This window comes from Cryptomeria japonica, chromosome 4, assembly GCF_030272615.1.
Source record: "Cryptomeria japonica chromosome 4, Sugi_1.0, whole genome shotgun sequence".
Classification (NCBI taxonomy): domain Eukaryota; kingdom Viridiplantae; phylum Streptophyta; class Pinopsida; order Cupressales; family Cupressaceae; genus Cryptomeria; species Cryptomeria japonica.
In genome coordinates this window covers 604121341-604140172 of record NC_081408.1, presented here as the reverse complement: position 1 = coordinate 604140172, position 18832 = coordinate 604121341, and positions in this window count along the sequence as shown.

Here is an 18832-nt window from a genome sequence, read left to right as displayed (position 1 = left end):
GGCACAATACATTTTATAAATTCTTTGAGTTATAGTGGTAATTATTTTTTAGCTTTGTTCACATGTTGTAAATAGCTTGTTTCAGCACAACATATTTTACTACTCAATAAAATCCAAGGAGGTTGCTTCTAAAATAAAGTAAAGTGAAAGTAAGCAACAAGTGACAAAAAGGAACACAAATTTGGTGAAGAGATTAAGTAGATGTCCACATATAAATCAGTTAATAGGAAAGAGCAACATGAAAGAACTTGATGAGAATGCAACATGTAACCCAAGAAATGAATGGAACATGTAACCCAAGCAATGAATGAGAACATGTAATCCAAGTATGAGTTTTCTGCTACATCTTTACCACATAAATTAAGAAATCCATCCCATGACTTGAAGTCATTTAATAAAAAATTAAAAATTACAAATCAATGAAAGGAAGCAAGCATTAAAAGCACTAATGTGGTTGAAGAGTTTATATTTTCTATAAAGCACTCATGTGGTTGAAGAGTTAAAACAAATATTGATAAAGAATTTATGTTTTCTATAATGAGTGGATCTTTGTCTATATTAGACGACAAAAGAATCTTCTAATTAGATGACAAAATAGAAACATTTAAAAAGAAGAATTTATGGCTCATTTTTATTGACTTTTAAAAAACACAAATTTAAATGAGAATAAATGTATTTTATAGTGTATTAAAGTGAATAACGAATTAGAGATGCACACTAAAAAAACATACATCTTTGTATCTCATTATAGTTTTTCTCCACCTCCATCATTGTGAAACTTACTTTGTCATAAAACTATACAATTTACATAACCATACATCATAGTAGCACAAAGCTTACTTGCATTGCACATAGAATTGGATATGCCCAATTGATAAAGCAATAGAGATTTACTGAACAATTGTACCATCTAAATGGAAATACTTCACTTCATAATTCAATTTTACCTTATAATTAAAAAGAGATGCTCAAATAAAAATAAAAGCCCCAAAAAAATATGTTTCACCTACATTATCAAGCTCTTGTTGAATTTAGTAAACCTTCTCATATAGAATGAATTTGCTATCAAGATTATATTCTTCTACCTTATTATCTTTAACTTTGTCTACCGTTCAAGATGAGAATTCCTCAGTACCTTTTAGCTGACAAAACCTACACAAAATAGTAGGTTTGTAATTATCATGGTAACTGTGAATAGCTCACACACTAATAAAGAACAGCTAATTTCTCTTAATACAATTGTTTCCAAAAGTAAAAAAATATATGAAGCCCTACGAGAATAATTATTGTAGATCAATCTTTGTCATTCTTTGATGATATCAATTATTAATGAACACCTAATTGATTATACCTTAATACATTATACTTAAAAATGTCAAACTTGAACATGCACTAAGAGGAAAAGAATGCATATTTTCAATCCTTGGCCAATTGTGAATCTTCTGACTATGAAATATGAGCCATTTATAAAACTAAACCAAAAGCCAAAAACCTTTCTAAAGAGCTACACAACCTCAGAAACACAAGAATATTCTAATTATTGTTAGAAACTTAGAACCTTTAGGTGGGACATTTTTAAAAAAAAGCCCAACATTGGCTTCTAACTAATAATGTGAAACATTGGGATTGAAGATTATTAATAAAAATATATAAGTTGCTTCAAAAACAAAGCATTTTTTTATTTGGATTGTGAGCAGCACAAAATTTTCTCGTTTTGGTTTATTGGTCACAAGGGCTTGGGCTTAACGAAAAAATGTTATATTGAAGTGGAAATGCGTGGGTATTGAATTTTAATCCATAGTTGATGTCGAAAGGAGAACAAAAGATTAACTATATTCTCAGTACTATTCCTTATTTGAGAGCATAACTGGGAGAGACACACACAAAAACTTCAAACATCAAATGAATGAATCCCGAGTAAACCCATTGAGTGAAGCAAACATTGGAAATTAAGAAGTAGACCTAGAGGTCGAGTAGGAGAGGAATGCGAAAGGGGAAAAAAGTGCAAATTGCATTGTTTCTCTTCTTGAAAGCATTGAAAGTGATAGTTAAACGGTGCCTACTTCATCATGCTCCCTTTCCGAATCTTCGTTGCAGCCCAGGCGGAAAAGTAGTGCTCAAATGATTCTTGCATGCTAAGGTCCAGATTTCTTCATCCTAATATTATTTTCAAAACTGTAGATGCCAACCTTGGGAGTGATTGGATGAGTAGAGATCCCCTCTTGTTCCTCTTGTTATTGTTAGCATATGACTAAAATCCCTACCCAAAAGCTTTGCCGATCCAAAATCCCCCAATTTTGGAAAATAAATCAAAATCTAGAAGAACATTCTTAGGCTTGACATCACCATGAATAAAGGCTCTTGCGATGCCTAGGATAGTACCAAATTGACTTTTTTCCAATGGGGTGTTTGGTCTTGGTTTTCAGAATTGCAGCTAGAGAGGGAGGAGTTCAAACAATCGTTGGGCATGCAATCATAAACCAGTAACCTGTGCAATCTTTGCCCACAAAATCTTTTGAGGCCGATCAAATTTGAACATAATAAATATTTCTGACAGAACTCATTTTCACCCAAAACTATTTTTCAGTGATTTTTAAATTGTCCAACTATTTTATAGCCACAAGCAAGGTTATAGCCTAGATACAAGTTATCACCACAGGGACAATAGCCTTCAAAAATCAAAACATTGTGCACATCTATTTTTCTGGCCAAATTCTTTATTTACTCCAAGCATAGCAACAAAATTCAAACACAACTATTTTTCTAGCCAAATTCTATGCAAAGCGAACCCAAAATCAATTTAAAATATGTTTTCAAGCATGAGGTGAGGAAATCAGATCCAATTCGAAGATCTAATGATTAAAAAATTTGATTTTGTTATTTTTAGGCATGAGGTGAGGAAATCAGATCCAATTTGGAGATTTGAATGATTCAAAGATTTGATTTTGTTTGAAGATTTGATCTCATCTGATAACTATTCAAAAACACTAGTTTTGTGACAACCGACTAATTTCATGTGATGACTATGAAAACCGTCTCCATTAGTTTCATTTGATGACTCGACCATTTCTAATGACTACTAAAAGCCAGCAGTTTCACATCAACCCGTTAATTATTTTACGGCGTGAGACAGGTTGAGGTCAAAACCCCACACAAAATGTAGCCTATCGGCTAATAATGCAGCAATATTTTGATCAATTCAAGAAAATTATTAGAACTTGTTACGGTACTATCCTTCTTAACTATGACTGATACAGGGATTTGTCTCTAGGTTTCTATCATGGCTTGTGCTCTATCAAATCTCCTCTATTTGAGCTACCTTGAATGCATGCCTACCACTGTTTGAAACTTTGATAGTCTATATCCTATATGTTGCTAACGTTGAAAGGCTCCTTTATCACTATGAATATTGGCTCAGGTGTATGGATTCTGCAATAAGCATAGGATAGTATTTATATTGATTTGATACAAAAATTCTTACTCACAACTATCTTTGCAATAGTGAATGTCCTTATTATTGCATACAATGAGTATGATGGCATCCTTGTCATCTTTTAAAAATGATCTCTTATCTAAGTGTTTTCTCATATTGTTTTGATTATCTCACCACTAAAAAACCTTCATCACTATGATTTGCTAACTATCTACACTCGTGGAGAGTTATTTGACCGCTCTATGTATCATCTATGGATCTAGGGCTTTTGGTTTGAATGGAAACTCTTGGTCTCTAACTTTGTATGACTTCTATTGTCACAACTCATTCTCTTCAAGTTGACATCTACATTGTTGTTGCTATATCATTGTTGACTATATTTTGGAATTGATAAGCTTATTTTGATAGTAAACTTATCATTGAGATCTCATAAGGCATTGTGCCTACCACTTCTTGGATATATGCCATGATAAATATTGTCATACTTTTGGTTGCCTTTTGTTTACTCTTTCTTTTATCTGTCTCAAGCCTTATTGTAAATGCTTATGTTGCCTCTTTACTGTGATTGAAAGCTTTGATATCTCAACTATAATGAGGTTTGATTGTGAATGAGGATAGTTAACGACCCCTTTTATGATAAGTTTCTTTTAGATCAAAAGTTGACCTAGATGATCATCAAATGAGAACTATTGGCTATCATAATCACTATGCATAACGAGTTTTTGTTAGAGAGATCAAGTATTATATTAACAAAGTAATGAATTTACAAGGCTACTTTGATGCATTTTATTCCTACCTCTAGGAGATAGCAACTTTTTAATGTGCACTCTTCTAATTATATGTTAATTCAGGCTTCTAACAGATTGAGGTTTTCTAACATGCACATAGATGACTCAAGCATCTTAATTATGTCTCTTGGAGGTTGAGACCTACAAATGGGTCATTGGTGCAGGAGCACCTAGGACTTAGATTGTTTAGTCTTTTAAATTTTGGCTTGTAATAACCCTAGCCAAGTCAGTGGTGAATAAGAACTCCAGGAGGGTCCAAAAGTTATATTTTTGAGTCAATGTAGGCCTAGGTTGACCTTTTTAATGGTCAAAAGTATCAAAACTTGGTACAGGCATTAGGGAGGGATAAATTGGTATTAATAAAGTTTTAAAATTCATTTGTGATGACTTGGAATAGGTCTTGTAGGTTGGAAATACCAAAAGTGCAAAAGTTGCAAAGTTGCAAAAAGTTGTCATGACAACTTTTGTCCTGAATTGGTTAGCGGTGGAGTTAGGGATTTTCCAATGCCCTAGGAGGACTCCACATGTGGGAAACATATATATACCCTCTCTTGCACATTTACCAAGGTTGGATAAGTGTTTGATGTAAGTTCAACAACTGAAACTACTCATTTTCAGTCTTGTTGGCAGCATTTTGGCTTGATTTTACTCATTTTACAATTGAATATGGATTGAATCCATCAATCCAGAAATGGATTGAGTTAATCCTATGTGTTATTGTTTTTTTGGTTCAATTTAGAGTCTTGTAAATAATTTTCATTGGTGTTTTCATGTTCAAGTTTGCCAACAGCCAGTTTTGGCTTGTATATAGTAGTTTTCTTGTAAATGTGGTTGCCCCATGAGTTCCACACGTGCTGCCATTACGGATAGTTGGGACATGGTAGGAAACCGCCTCTACATTGTAAATATGCAAGTTCAAGTGATGGAGAGGATTTTAAGTATCACTGTCACCTTATTCTAGGCGAGTCCAGGAGCAACCCAACTAGAGGAAATAAGGTGAAAATGAAGTGCTAAGTGCAAGGGTGTGTGCCAAATCACCATTTCAGAGTTTGGAGAGGTCTATGGAGTTGGGGCAGAGTTTTCTATGTAGGTAGAATCTTTGAAAAATCCTTTTGATACCAAAACCCCAACTTGTTCATTCACTGTCGGTTAAAGGCCTAGTAAACCCTTCAAAACCCTCATTTTGGGGTTCATACATTGTACGGTGAAACCAGGGGCCAAAAACAAAAAAATACTTTAGGGATAGGTGTATCTTTGAAGAAAATTGAAACTTATTTGGGGGTCCTTTGAATCGTTTTCACTCAAGCCCTAAAAAATCGGTTTTAGGAGGCCTAATTGGGCTAATTCCTTGTAGCCCTTTTTCTAGGCAAGATTTTGGAATCGGTAAGAAACCTATTGATGGAAAACCTCAAATGGACCCTAAATGCAGCCAAAACATGAATCAAGACACCTCCACACCTCTACATCATCTCACAATGGTAGGAGGTCATTTTGACAACTTGAAGCCAAGAAGCCATAATTGAGTACATGGGAAGCATTGTGAATTGGTAGGGTTCCTAGCCAAAACACTTGAAGAAAACACGTTAGAAAGAACAAGAATCAAGCCCTAGAAGAAATTGAGAAGGACTTGAAGGTCTAGAGAGCAACTAGGCCTGGTGAGTTGGTGCAATTGAGCAACATCAGCTAGGTGAAGCGTTGAGCAACCTAGGTAAACCCCATCAGTCATTGTGCATTTCACTGTATCCTCTTTAGCATTAGAAAGAGTTTTTCATCCCCCTATTAACAAATGTTGAAAGGTGCCTATGTGCTCAATGGGTCTCTTAACTTGTAAAAATTGCCAACATTCATGAATAAAAATGAAAAAATGTCGTTAGTGAAATGATTACTCATTGAGCTCAACTTAAGATGACTTAAAACACAACCATCATATCCCACAAAAATAAATATTGGCCAAATACACCTCAGAAGCCTCTAATTACTTAAAAGTTAATACTATCCTCTAGATATCAAAGGAAATTTGGTCATGTGCATTGACCGCTACAATTTGGAGTGCAAAAGAGGGAATGTACTTGACAATCCGCTACAATTTTAAGAACAAAGAGACTCTATGGCACCGAGAGGTTGCAATCATAGCCTATGTTGGCCATAATCCATGTTGCAGCAATAACGAGATGTGAGGTAACAGTTATAAAATTTGGATGAACACAAAGAGACATTTACAAATACAACCTACCCTTTATAATACCTAATTGAAAAAATGGATACAATGCAAGTCCTTGTATCAATAATGTCTAGCAAATAGTAAAAAACTAGAACAATAAATTCCATATAAAAGTGGTTAGACTTAAAATGATAAGGAAAATTAAAAAATGCTAAACAAAATGTCAACTAATAAAAAAACTTACAAGGATAAGGTTGTAATACCCTAAAAATGGTCATCTAAACCATGGGCCCCTAATCTCGACAACATCACCAAGGTCCTAACCAAAGGCAATTAAATAAATCTTGAGCACACAATTAATTCTTTAATCATCAATGTCACATGGAAAAATAATCAACCAATATTAATTAAATATTTATATTTAATTAATTAAATCATTCCGAGTAAATCATTTTTAAACAATTATCTTATTTATTTTAATTAAATATCTTTTGTATATTTAATTAAATAAATCAATTTGCCATCAAATCAAGAAAAAGGAATTAATTTTAATTAAATAAATCAATTGAGCACAAATCTTCAAAAATGGAAATAAATCAAAAAAGGAATTAATTGACCAAAAAAGAATTAAAAATTTGAGAAAAGAAATCAATTGGAGATAATCTTGAAAAACAAATTAAAAATTGATGAATAATCTCAAAGAAAGCAATTAAAACAATTGAATATTAAAATCGAATGAAGTAGAGAATAAATCAATTTTTTTCTTGATTTAATCTTAATTTTAGTTCAATTTCCTTTAAAACTGAGAAAAGCATCCAATCACATCAATTCACCTGGATTGTGCTTCCTCTTAGAAAATCTTGACTGTTCATCATCATTTGATCTTAGTCGTTGGTTTCTTTCTAAATTTTCTACAAATTCAGGCTCTCATCTCTCATTCAAAAAAAAGATCCTAGAGGCTGGAGAATATATTGTTATTATACTATTTTTGCTCTAGACTCATTGAGATATATTGCATATTTATTATTTCATATTGATTAAATCATTTAGCTTAATATTGCTTAAATCTTGTTAGATTAATATTGCATCCATCTAGCATTCATCATGTTCATATAGATAAAATCCTTCGTCTTGATGTTGTCTAGTCACTGGTATTGCTTATAATCTGAGAGCAATCATATAGTCACATCTTTTAGAAGGCAATGGGTCGATTTGTTATGGTTTATTATTCATTGATTATATCTGATTAACCATGCATGTAATGACTTGATTGAAGTGTTGTGCTTACAGATACAGGTCCACTTTTCACACACACATTTATGGCACCCACCGTGGGGCAGAACACTACTTTTTTCAGCCTCCAAGACTGACTTTTTATTTTTGTTATTTTTCAGGTTTTTTGACTTTTCGGATTTTCGGTCGTACAGCCTCTATGTAATATCATACGAAATTTCTCACAGATTGAAACGACAAACTGCAGGTGTCGTACGAGAAGAAATCCTCTGTCGTACAAGCATAAATCCTTTGTCGTACGAGCAGAAATCCTCTATCGTGCGGGCATAAATCCTCTGTTGTGCGAGTATAAATCCTCTATCGTACGAGTAACTAATTTGTCACTTTTTTTTATCGTTCGGTTCAGTGAGAATACTCGTACGAGTTACTGTTTTGTCGTATGAAAAACAGAGAGTTTTTGTTTATGATTTTACTTGAAATAAGGCTTGTGGAAGGTCAATATATATGGAATATAACATTTAAGTTATAAGTGATATTTCCTCTTCTCTTCTCTCTTTCTTATACTTTAAGTTATATTCCATATATATTGTCTGGATGTTTGAGAGGGGTTTCGAACCTCCAGGAGTTATAATGCAAAATCTAGTTTTTGGAGGATCTTCCAAATTTCAGACTTAGTCAAATTTCAGGGCATTTCAGCATTCAGAGTGAAAAATTTGTAACCATGATTTGAAATTAGGCTTGTGTAAGCTCACCAAGAGATTTGATATTTCACTAACTTTTTCTTCTTGGAGGTTTCTAACAATTTCTTGCAGGTTGGAGGAGTTAGATTAGGATTCTTTTTTATTGAAAAACAAATTACTTTTCAGGGTTTTCTTTTTAATTAAATTTTGATTACGCTAACACTAACCCTGAATTGTCTTATGTCTGCCTGATATTTTCACAGCCTAACCAGTTTCTTGCAGGACGCTTGTCAAAGAATTTATCAATCAAACATACGCATGTCAAAGAATAAGAATAAAAACAACATGACTACTGATGTGTTGTTTTTGTAGGTTGCCTAAAGAAAATCGACCAAATATCGTGTATTCTTTAAATTCATTTTTTAGGCACTTAAATTGCTATCTGGTTAAAGAACAAATCTGTCTTTCGTGTTTTCAGAAAAATCTAAGAGGTAGGAGAGTATGCTCTTGTCTTTTATAGACAATCAGAAATCTAGACCCTCGAAGCTTTTTCTAAATTTTGAGATTTGTGTACCTTTAGTGGGCCTGTCATAGTGGGAAAAAGTAATCACCCTGTGAGAACGACCCAAGTGAGTACAGCTGGACCTGAGCATTCCAACTCACTATAATAAATAGGTCTCTGATGATTAAAGTCTCAGAGGATGGGATTATTTGAGTTTTCTCTTTGAGATCTCTCATATCGGGCATTTTGTAGGGCCTCACGGTCTCAATCGCATTTACAAGACTACAGCTTGTTTCGGTACCTTGTCGGGCTATAGGCCTCAATCACGCTTGCATGACTTCAAGGGGTAATTTCAAACGGAATTCCTGATTAAGAACTATAAAATAGAACCTACCCGATTCACCTTCGAAGGTTGATAATCTTTGTGCAAGAGAGATAGTAACTCTCCTAAGACACTTGCCATATCGTGCCCCCATTCGCATTTGGAGTCACCTAATACGGCTTTGAGAATCCATTGCATGAGACTCAGTGGCCGTATTCTGATTAGCTATTGGGTGTGTACCTAAGTCAACAAGCAAAGGTTTTCTTCTCTAAGCCAACTTCCATAGGGTTAGTGTGTTGTGCTTGAAATATTACATATCTCGCATGTTTTTTGTGTTTTCATCCCTGGAATTAAAAATTAAATACTAAAACTGGAGAAAAAAAATCAAACAGATCAAACAACTCAGTGATAAACTTTGTCTGTGTCAAAAACTAGTCTATCCTAGTCAAAATCAGTCCATCTTAGAATTGGTCATATTCAGTTGTCATACCCAGTCATTGAAAAACCCAGAATTTTTAGTCTCTGCTCTGTGAACAGTTGTACGAGTCTGGTAAATTGTCATCCTGCACCATATCCAGTGTCGTACGAGTCTTCTTATTTGTCGTCCTAAGGTCAATCCTCTATCATATGAGACCCAGCAGTCTGTCGTCTGAAGCTAAATCCTATGTCGTACGAGACATAACTGAACAGAATCATTTTTCGTCCGGGACCTACCCATTTGTCGTACGGTACTAGGCAGCAACTCGTACAAAATAGAACTGTTGTCGTCTTGAACTTGTTATATTGTCGTACAGTGCTAGAAATGCAATCATACGAGTCTCTGGTTTTGACAGTCCAGAACAGTTAAACCTGTCCAAAATAGTCTACAGCGAGCCTAAAACTGGTTATCATCTTCCTGAGCATAAACAACCTTGATAGTGTACCTCTGTCATTGTGTTGCACGATTTTGTCAATCATCTTTAAGCTAGTTCAAACAAAAATCTTATCAAACCTAAGTTAACTTAGATAACATCTTACATAGGATAGATCATTCCTGAAACCAGACCAGATCTTAGTTACTTCACTCAATCACTATGTTAAACGAACTAATAGCTCCAATTTGATCTTGACTTCTGCAACACATCTCGCTCTCGATCCTGTCGGTTAAAAATGCCTATTCAAACCAAAAACTCTTCTAATTTTTTTGACAAAATCAAGAATCTCATGGATACCTTAGCTCCAATTCCCATGGCTGCCTGTGCTCAAATGCTTCAAGATATAAAGAAAAAAATATATGACATGGAAATCCAACAAAATAGATCAATGACTCCATTTGAAAAATAAATGTATGATATCAAGTGTGAGAAACTTCAAGAAGTGCTAAAATGATTATGTGATTTGTCAGGCAAATACCAACAAATGATTGACAATCAAAAGCCAAATATCAAACAAGCTCACAAGACACTTTCACCAAGACAAAAAGACATCTATTCCCTAGATAGACAGTTTACACCTTTGGGGCAATCTATTGAGTCCGCTTTGGAAGAGCTTATTAAGAACAATCTTATCATATTGCCTAAAAAGACCACATGGGGATGGGAATTTATGAGTAAGTATTGTGCATATCATAGACAAAATGAACATAAGACTTCGCATTGCATAGAATTAAAACATAAGATTCAAGATCTCATTGATAATGGTGTCATTTAAATTTAAGATCCTAATGACTCACCTAAAGAAAAAGAAGGAACTATTTCTAAGCATGATCAAAATCGTGAACCTATGTCTAGAAAGGCTCCATATGTAGCCTCAATCCCTTCCATGATGCCTTCATCTCCTAAAACTTCTCAACAACAATCCATACCATCTCCTTCAAACAATGAAACTTCTCATGTTGACCTTCAAGGGCTATCTCCTATCGAAATCCAAGTTAATTCCAATATTGATACAAGTTCCTCTAAAGATTTAAAAGTCCCAGATCCTATGCCATCATGCACTCCAATTCCAATCATACCCACTCCAGAAGGCCCTTTCCAAAATGCTTCCCCATCATGCCAAAATATGGAGACCTTCCAAGAATGCCCTACACCTATGCAAAATCCTATCCCTTCCTTAGAAGCGACTCCATGTCAAGAGGATAATCTGAAAAATGAAGAAAAAAGTCCTATCATAAATCAAGATCAAGACACCCAAAATCCTCAATCCCATCTAATGATTGAAAAAGATCCTATTCTCCTGGAATCCCATGATGATCCCCTTATACCTTTCCATTTCTTCCAGGATGATCCCTTTCCATCTCAAGAGCAAAGAATCCTTTCAAATCCCATTCCTGATCCACTTCCTAAGCAAGATCATGATGCCTCTTCCACCTTTTCAAATGATCCTATTCAAAATGAAGAGTCAAACACCCTTCATACTCTATCTAATGGTCCTCTTCCATGTCAAGATCAAAGTATCCCTTCATCTCCTTGTCATAATCCTCCATATTCACCTCAAAATTCCATCATGCCCACAAATCCCCTTCATGATCTTATCATTCCGTACATTCCACCTACATCTCATAATGGACTTGTGCCTTCTTTCCAAAGCAAAGTGTATCCTACAAGTCAAAATATTTATAAAGGCAAAGGGGTAAAAATCCAAAAGAAAGAACCCCTCCATATTAAAGAAAGTGTTAAAGTTCATGGCCTCAGGGATATTTCTCAAGATGTTGGTATCTCTCATAAATCCTACATTTCTCCAGTTAAATCCAAATGCATGCCTTCTCCTTTGCCGCTTCCATCCATTCTAGGTCCCTATATCTCTCCATCCCTTATGCAGGATCAACAAAGGTACACATCTTCGAGTACCTTCCATCCATCTAAAAGACCTCCATATCATTCATATCTACCCACACATCTCCCTCCAAGCAATTTGGATGCCAAGCATAAAAGTCATAAATCAAGCAATCCACATGTATTGAAGGATCAACATGTCCCATCTAATCAACATGTCAAAACAAACCAAAATATGATCCAAAAAGAAAAAGAAAAATACAAAATGCCACAAAGGCCCACAAAGAAAGAACAAAATTCAAAATTTATATGGGTTCCTAAGGCACTTGTACAAGCAATGCGCTCTAAGGAACTACAAAAGCATGAAAAATCAAAAACCATGTGGATCTCTAAGCGGCTTCTTGAAGCACAACAGTCTAAAGAAAAATCAAAATTGGCATCCAAAATTGTTGTTCCTCCATCCAAACCTTCCAAGTCTATTCCTCCATCACCTCCTTCATCCATTTTTGGTTCTTATGCTCCAAAATCTATAACCTTTCCTCCATCCAAATCTCAAAATTTGAGATTCACTTCTCCTCCATATGTCCACCATCCCTCAAGGTGTGTGCCAATGTTGATCTTTCCAACATTTCCATCTAGCCATACACAATTCTTCCAACATCCCATCCATTATCCAACACCTCTTTTTCACCCTTCCATCCCTCTTATCCAATCCTTTGCATAAATCCTTGCCCTAGTTTCATTTCATTATCTTACCAACATCTTTGAGCATACCTTCATAGCCATGGTCTATTGCAACTCATATTTTAAGGGTACCATCCAAAGAAGCGAGACGTTGGGGTCCTTCTTCCATCCCCTATCATGCCTCCAATATCTTTCAAAAAAAGAAAAAGAAAAAATGATGAAAAAGTGAAAAAAAAAATCAGAAGAAAAAACTGAAGAGAAATAATTTCGTCCACGAGTGAAAACCACTTCTTGTGGCACCTTGGGCAAGTACCATGATGAAAACCTGGCAAACAAGCGTCATGTGTAATCCATTATCCTTTTGCACTTTACGCTGGGGGCAAGTTCCATGCATGTACATCCATCTATTATCCTTCTTCCTCCATTATCCTTCATCCTCCATTATCCCTCATCCGCTCTATCTACGTTCATATCCCTTTTCCACCTTTGATCTTCACAAGGTTAAGGATCTTTGTAGGCTTCATGTGTCCTATCTATTACACTTGATCTAGACCCTTTAGCTTCTCTCCATTGCTCACTTGCATCCTTCATTACTCCCTTTTGATCTTGCTTATCATATCTACCTCCTATCCAAATCTATCTCTTGATCTTGATCAACACTATGGACAAAATGCAAAAACATGCTTTCCACAAACCTCTTGACATGGCCACTTCTTTGGACCATATGGCTTCATTACGCTATATTGTTGCTTCGTTGCACTGTATCCTTGCTTTACATCACTAAAATCCTCACTTTACATTGCTAAAATCCTTGGTTTACATTGCTATATCTAAACCCTATGCTTGGATTAACGTTGTGAGATAGTCCTTGAAAGCGTCCACCATCATTCGCTTATCCATTCATGTACTTAAAATCCCTTTTTCCTTGCTAGACACTAGGAGAAAACATCAAAATCCTAAAAAAATCATTAAAAGTCCTTTAAAAAATCCTAAAAATCAGAAAATGTCCTGAAGAAATCCTAAAAATTAGAAAAAAGTCCTGAAGAAATCCTAAAAATCAAAAAATGTTCTGAAAAAAATCCTAAAAATCAAAAACAGTCCTGAAGAAATCCTAAAAATCAGAAAATGTCTTGAAAAAAATCCTAAAAATCAGAAAATGTCCTGAAGAAATCATAAAAATCAGAAAAAAATCATTAAAAAATCATTAAAAAAAAAAAAAAAAATCAAAAAAAGTCCTGAAGAAATTCAAAAAAAAAAAAAGAGAAAAAGAAAAACAGAAGAAAAAAAAAGGAAAAGAGAGAGAAAATGCCTTGGTGAAAACCTAGTAAACAGGCACCTTGGTAAAAAAAAAAATGAATCTCTTCCAAGCAAGTGAAAACCTGGCAAACAGGCGCCTCTTGTACTCAAGCGCTCCATCTATCAACGCAACGTTGGCATTCCCGCTTTCATGCATCTTTGCTTTCGCTTGTACATATTTCAGTCTTTTGTGACATCCTGGTTCATTGGAACCCTCATGGCTTGAAATCGATCATTGTCATAGTCTTAGGGTAATCGACAGAGCACATTACATGTCCTAAGCAGTGTCAGCCAAGTAAATCTTACGTCAGTGAAACCTGGTCGTCCACTCCGAGTCAGTTACCTGTCTCTTGACTACTGAAGAGTTTTATCACTGAGTTAACAAGCAAAACAACATAAAGGAAAACAATCACTAAACAGTTTGAGCTATGAATGAAAATTTTCTTTGTGTGTTGTCTTTTATATTGGTTTTCGATTATTATCCCTCTCAGTAACTCGAGGAAGTCTATTGTGACTAAGAGAAGCAAGGATTGGGGGCATAATATTTTCTTGTTTGCTACTTGTAGGAATGATCCCAATGATCTGGAAACATCTAAATTAGCTGGGTGTCTGTGATAAGAGCCTTCACATCAAGGTGGAATCGCCTCACATACCTTGAATCCGCTTATTTGAATGCTACAGGGAGGTCCACGTCATTTGTTTGTTTGTTTTGAGGGAATTTCTTCATTGTGCAATCCGGGTCCATGCGTAATCTATCCAAGGATATGAACGAAAAAGGGTCATTGTGGACAAGATAATTAATATTGTACATGAAAAGCAAGGAACTCTACTCTACCTGCTATAATTGTAAAAACGCTCAATGATGACAATTAAGCTTTTTCAAAGTCCAGTGACTAGGTTTAGGATTGCATTTTGCATCTCAATTTGCATTTCATCCTGCATCTTGTGAATTTAAAGTGATTTAGGCATGATAACAATGATCTCTTTACATTTTGAACGAGCGTCAGGAGCATCATCATTTCTTCGCTAAGTGGTCTCTTTTCATCATTTCTCCGATCGAGTACTTGTGTTTTGAGATGTTAGATGCATACATGAGCATCTTATATAGATTCATACATTCACTATCATTCATTTGCATTCATCTTATTGTATAGAAAAATGAAGAAAAATTGCATTACTCATTCTCATTACTCATTTACATCATCATTTATTTGCATATGAAAAGAAACAAAAATAGACATTCATATTCATTTGCATTCATACATTCATGTTGAAAAGAAATGCATACATATAGAATAAATCATTTAGAACAACATCTCATAATCAATCAACACAAGTACAATGAAATCAAATCAAGAGCTCGTAAATCGACTGTCCTAAGTCCATTTTCGGGATCGAAATCGAAATCTGGGGTCAATTCTCTAATCGAAATTTCACAATTTGGACCACTTAGCGCTCTTTTCATCAAATGATCATTCTTTCTTCAATTTGCGCTCAATTTCTCGCGAATCAACGCAGAATCTCAATTTAATTTCTACAAATCAACTTTGCGCTCAATTTCTTATCAAACAACGCAAAATTTTCAAAAATTCCTCTGAATCAATTTGTGCTCAAAACAACTTATCATCGCTAAATAAATTGCCTGTAATCATGAACCCTCGCTATCTTTCAATTTCACTCCCGAGGGGGTATACTCGTGACCTTATGACCTCACATTCTTCAATGTTGAGAAACTTTTTAAATCTTCATCGAAAGTCGAAAAAAAAAATCTTTTTCAACTAAAAAAAATCAATCAAATAAGACCTCATTGCTAGGGGCATTTCAACTTCATCGCTTTATATCAAGTTGAGATTTCTTGATCATCTGAATCAAATCAATCTCTAGGGGCATATCAGTTTCATCGCTTCATCTCAAGCTAATATTTGTCTTCATCTGAATCAATCTCTTAACGTTAATTAGTTTCATCACATTTCATCAAGTTGATTATTCATTTAAACTCAATCAAGGGTTTAAAGAGTATCTTTGATCACGGTCAATCTAAGAAGGTGTTCAGTATTCGTCGCTTTGGATCAAGCTGGACAGTTTATCTTTACTCATCGTATCTTGATCAATCAAGTTCAAGTTCGATATCTTTTGTTTCTATCGTTCCTAGTTCAATCAAGTTCCGGAACGGTATCACTTTAATCAGACTTCATTTAGCTTTGTCGCTTCGAATCAAGCTAAACACCTCGCTTTTCATCTAGTTTGTGATCAATCAAGTTCAGAACTAGCATCTCCTAGACATCAACTATTCTTTGAACTAACGCGCTGCTCACACATTAATTCAAAGAGGGGCAAATGTAATACCCTAAAAATGGTCATCTAAACCATGGGCCCCTAATCTCGACAACATCACCAAGGTCCTAACCAAAGGCAATTAAATAAATCTTGAGCACACAATTAATTCCTTAATCATCAATGTCACATGGAAAAATAATCAACCAATATTAATTAAATATTTATATTTAATTAATTAAATCATTCCAAGTAAATCATTTTTAAACAATTATCTTATTTATTTTAATTAAATATATTTTGCATATTTAATTAAATAAATCAATTTGCCATCAAATCAAGAAAGGGGAATTAATTTTAATTAAATAAATCAATTGAGCACAAATCTTCAAAAATGGAAATAAATCAAAAAAGGAATTAATTGACCAAAAAAGAATTAAAATTTTGAGAAAAGAAATCAATTGGAGATAATCTTGAAAAACAAATTAAAAATTGATGAATAATCTCAAAGAAAGCAATTAAAACAATTGAATATTAAAATTGAATGAAATAGAGAATAAATCAGTTTTTTCTTGATTTAATCTTAATTTTAGTTCAATTTCCTTTAAAACTGAGAAAAGCATCCAATCACATCAATTCACCTGGATTGTGCTTCCTCTTAGAAAATCTTGACTGCTCATCATCATTTGATCTTAGCCGTTGGTTTCTTTCTGAATTTTATATAAACTCAGGCTCTCATCTCTCATTCAAAAAAAAGATCCTAGAGGCTGGAGAATATATTGCTATTATATTGTTTTTGCTCTAGACTCATTGAGATGTATTGCATATTTATTATTTCATATTGATTAAATCATTTAGCTTAATATTGCTTAAATCTTGTTAGATTAATATTGCATCCATCTAGCATTCATCATGTTCGTATAGATAAAATCCTTCGTCTTGATGTTGTCTAGTCACTGGTATTGCTTATAATCTGAGAGCAATCATATACTCGCATCTTTTAGAAGGCAATGGGTCGATTTGTTATGGTTTATTATTCATTGATTATATTTAATTAACCATGCATGTAATGACTTGATTGAAGTGTTGTGCTTACAAATAAAGGTCCACTTTTCACACACACAAAGGCATATTCACAACTTTTGCAGTCGCGCCATGGATATCAGCACTAGAAGAAACTCATAGTTTTAGTGTACATACAAGACAATATGGGAGTTCATTATACCCAGCGACTTGTGGTGTTGTTGTTTGTGTTGGCTCTGTTGGACCCTGCAATTAAGATTCAATATACATTATTCAATAAGATTAACTGTGCAACATAATGAAATATTGAAAAGTGTGTTATCTTATTGAGCTTCGCTTTGTTTCGAGAATAGTTTAATATTCTCTACATAACAAGGCCAACCACATGAAGGTGGAAGCTCATTTGGCCCCTCCCCCCCCACCTAACATCACTCTAAATTTCTAGTTAACATCTAACATTCATTCATTCTTTCATCCATTATTAAAATATAGCATTCATTCATTATCACATAATGTTCATTAACACATAGCATTCATTAACATCCATTAACACACAACATTCATCAATATTCATTAACACATATCATTCATGAACATTCATTAGAACATAATTACATTCATTAACACATAGAAATCAGTCATTATCAAATAAGGTAGATTGCAATCATTTCTTTTTTTCTTTTTTTTTTTGAAGCTATGTAAAAACTAAGTGGAGCATCATTTTCTTCATCATTTCCCCCATCTTTAGTTGTTTTGCCCTCTTCTCATGATCTCGATGTATGCCTAGTCCTATACAGAGGACGAGGACACTGAACCAAAGGGGGGTCATCTGCATAACAAAGAAATGGGTTAAATTCAAAATATTTTTTATTATTGTTACAAGTATTTCATTAATTTAAAGGACATAACTGTGGCACTCTGTACCTGATGGGGCGACATCATCTTCCACATCATTTTGTCTAGCCTCAGCCTTAACATGCTAAACACCCTCTAGATCCTCTAGAGTTGAAATACGAAAGGTTGCATTAATCAATACACCAATTACAATTAAATTTGTTTAAAGGAATAACAGTGGTCCTCTTTACATAATTGGGGAACATCTTGTTCCTGATGTTGTCTACCCAGATCATGCTCCACTTGGTCACCACCGACTACATGCTCTAAAATATTAACAAAAAAGGTTACATTAATTACTACACTAACTACAATTAATTAAGATGTTTAATTGTATTAATAATTACATTAAAAAAATTGAATATCAAATGAATACCTCCACTATTGGAATGCACATCCGGACCTTCATGTCTAGGTTGTGTTCCACGATTAACAGGCTGCATTCCAATGTCATGTGCATTGTTATCATTGCTTGCTTATTTAAAAAGAATATAGTCACTTTATGTTGCAACTTAACTTCAAATAGATTATTGGTAAAGTATTCAATTTGAAATCATTTTTATTTAGCTTATTTACCTTTGTGACGGATGCATCAAAATCTTGTGTTTGCCCACTCAATTCTCGTAGTCGTTCAACCACGGCTGTATAGCCTTGTTGCTAGGCAATTCTCTTGTCATCTTCCGTGGGCGCTCTATTGAAATCAAAGCCCTGCATTTTTGCTTAGTATCATGAATTTTGCTTGTATTGTTTGATCAAAAAAAAATTGTTTGCAATTTACAAATATTTTGA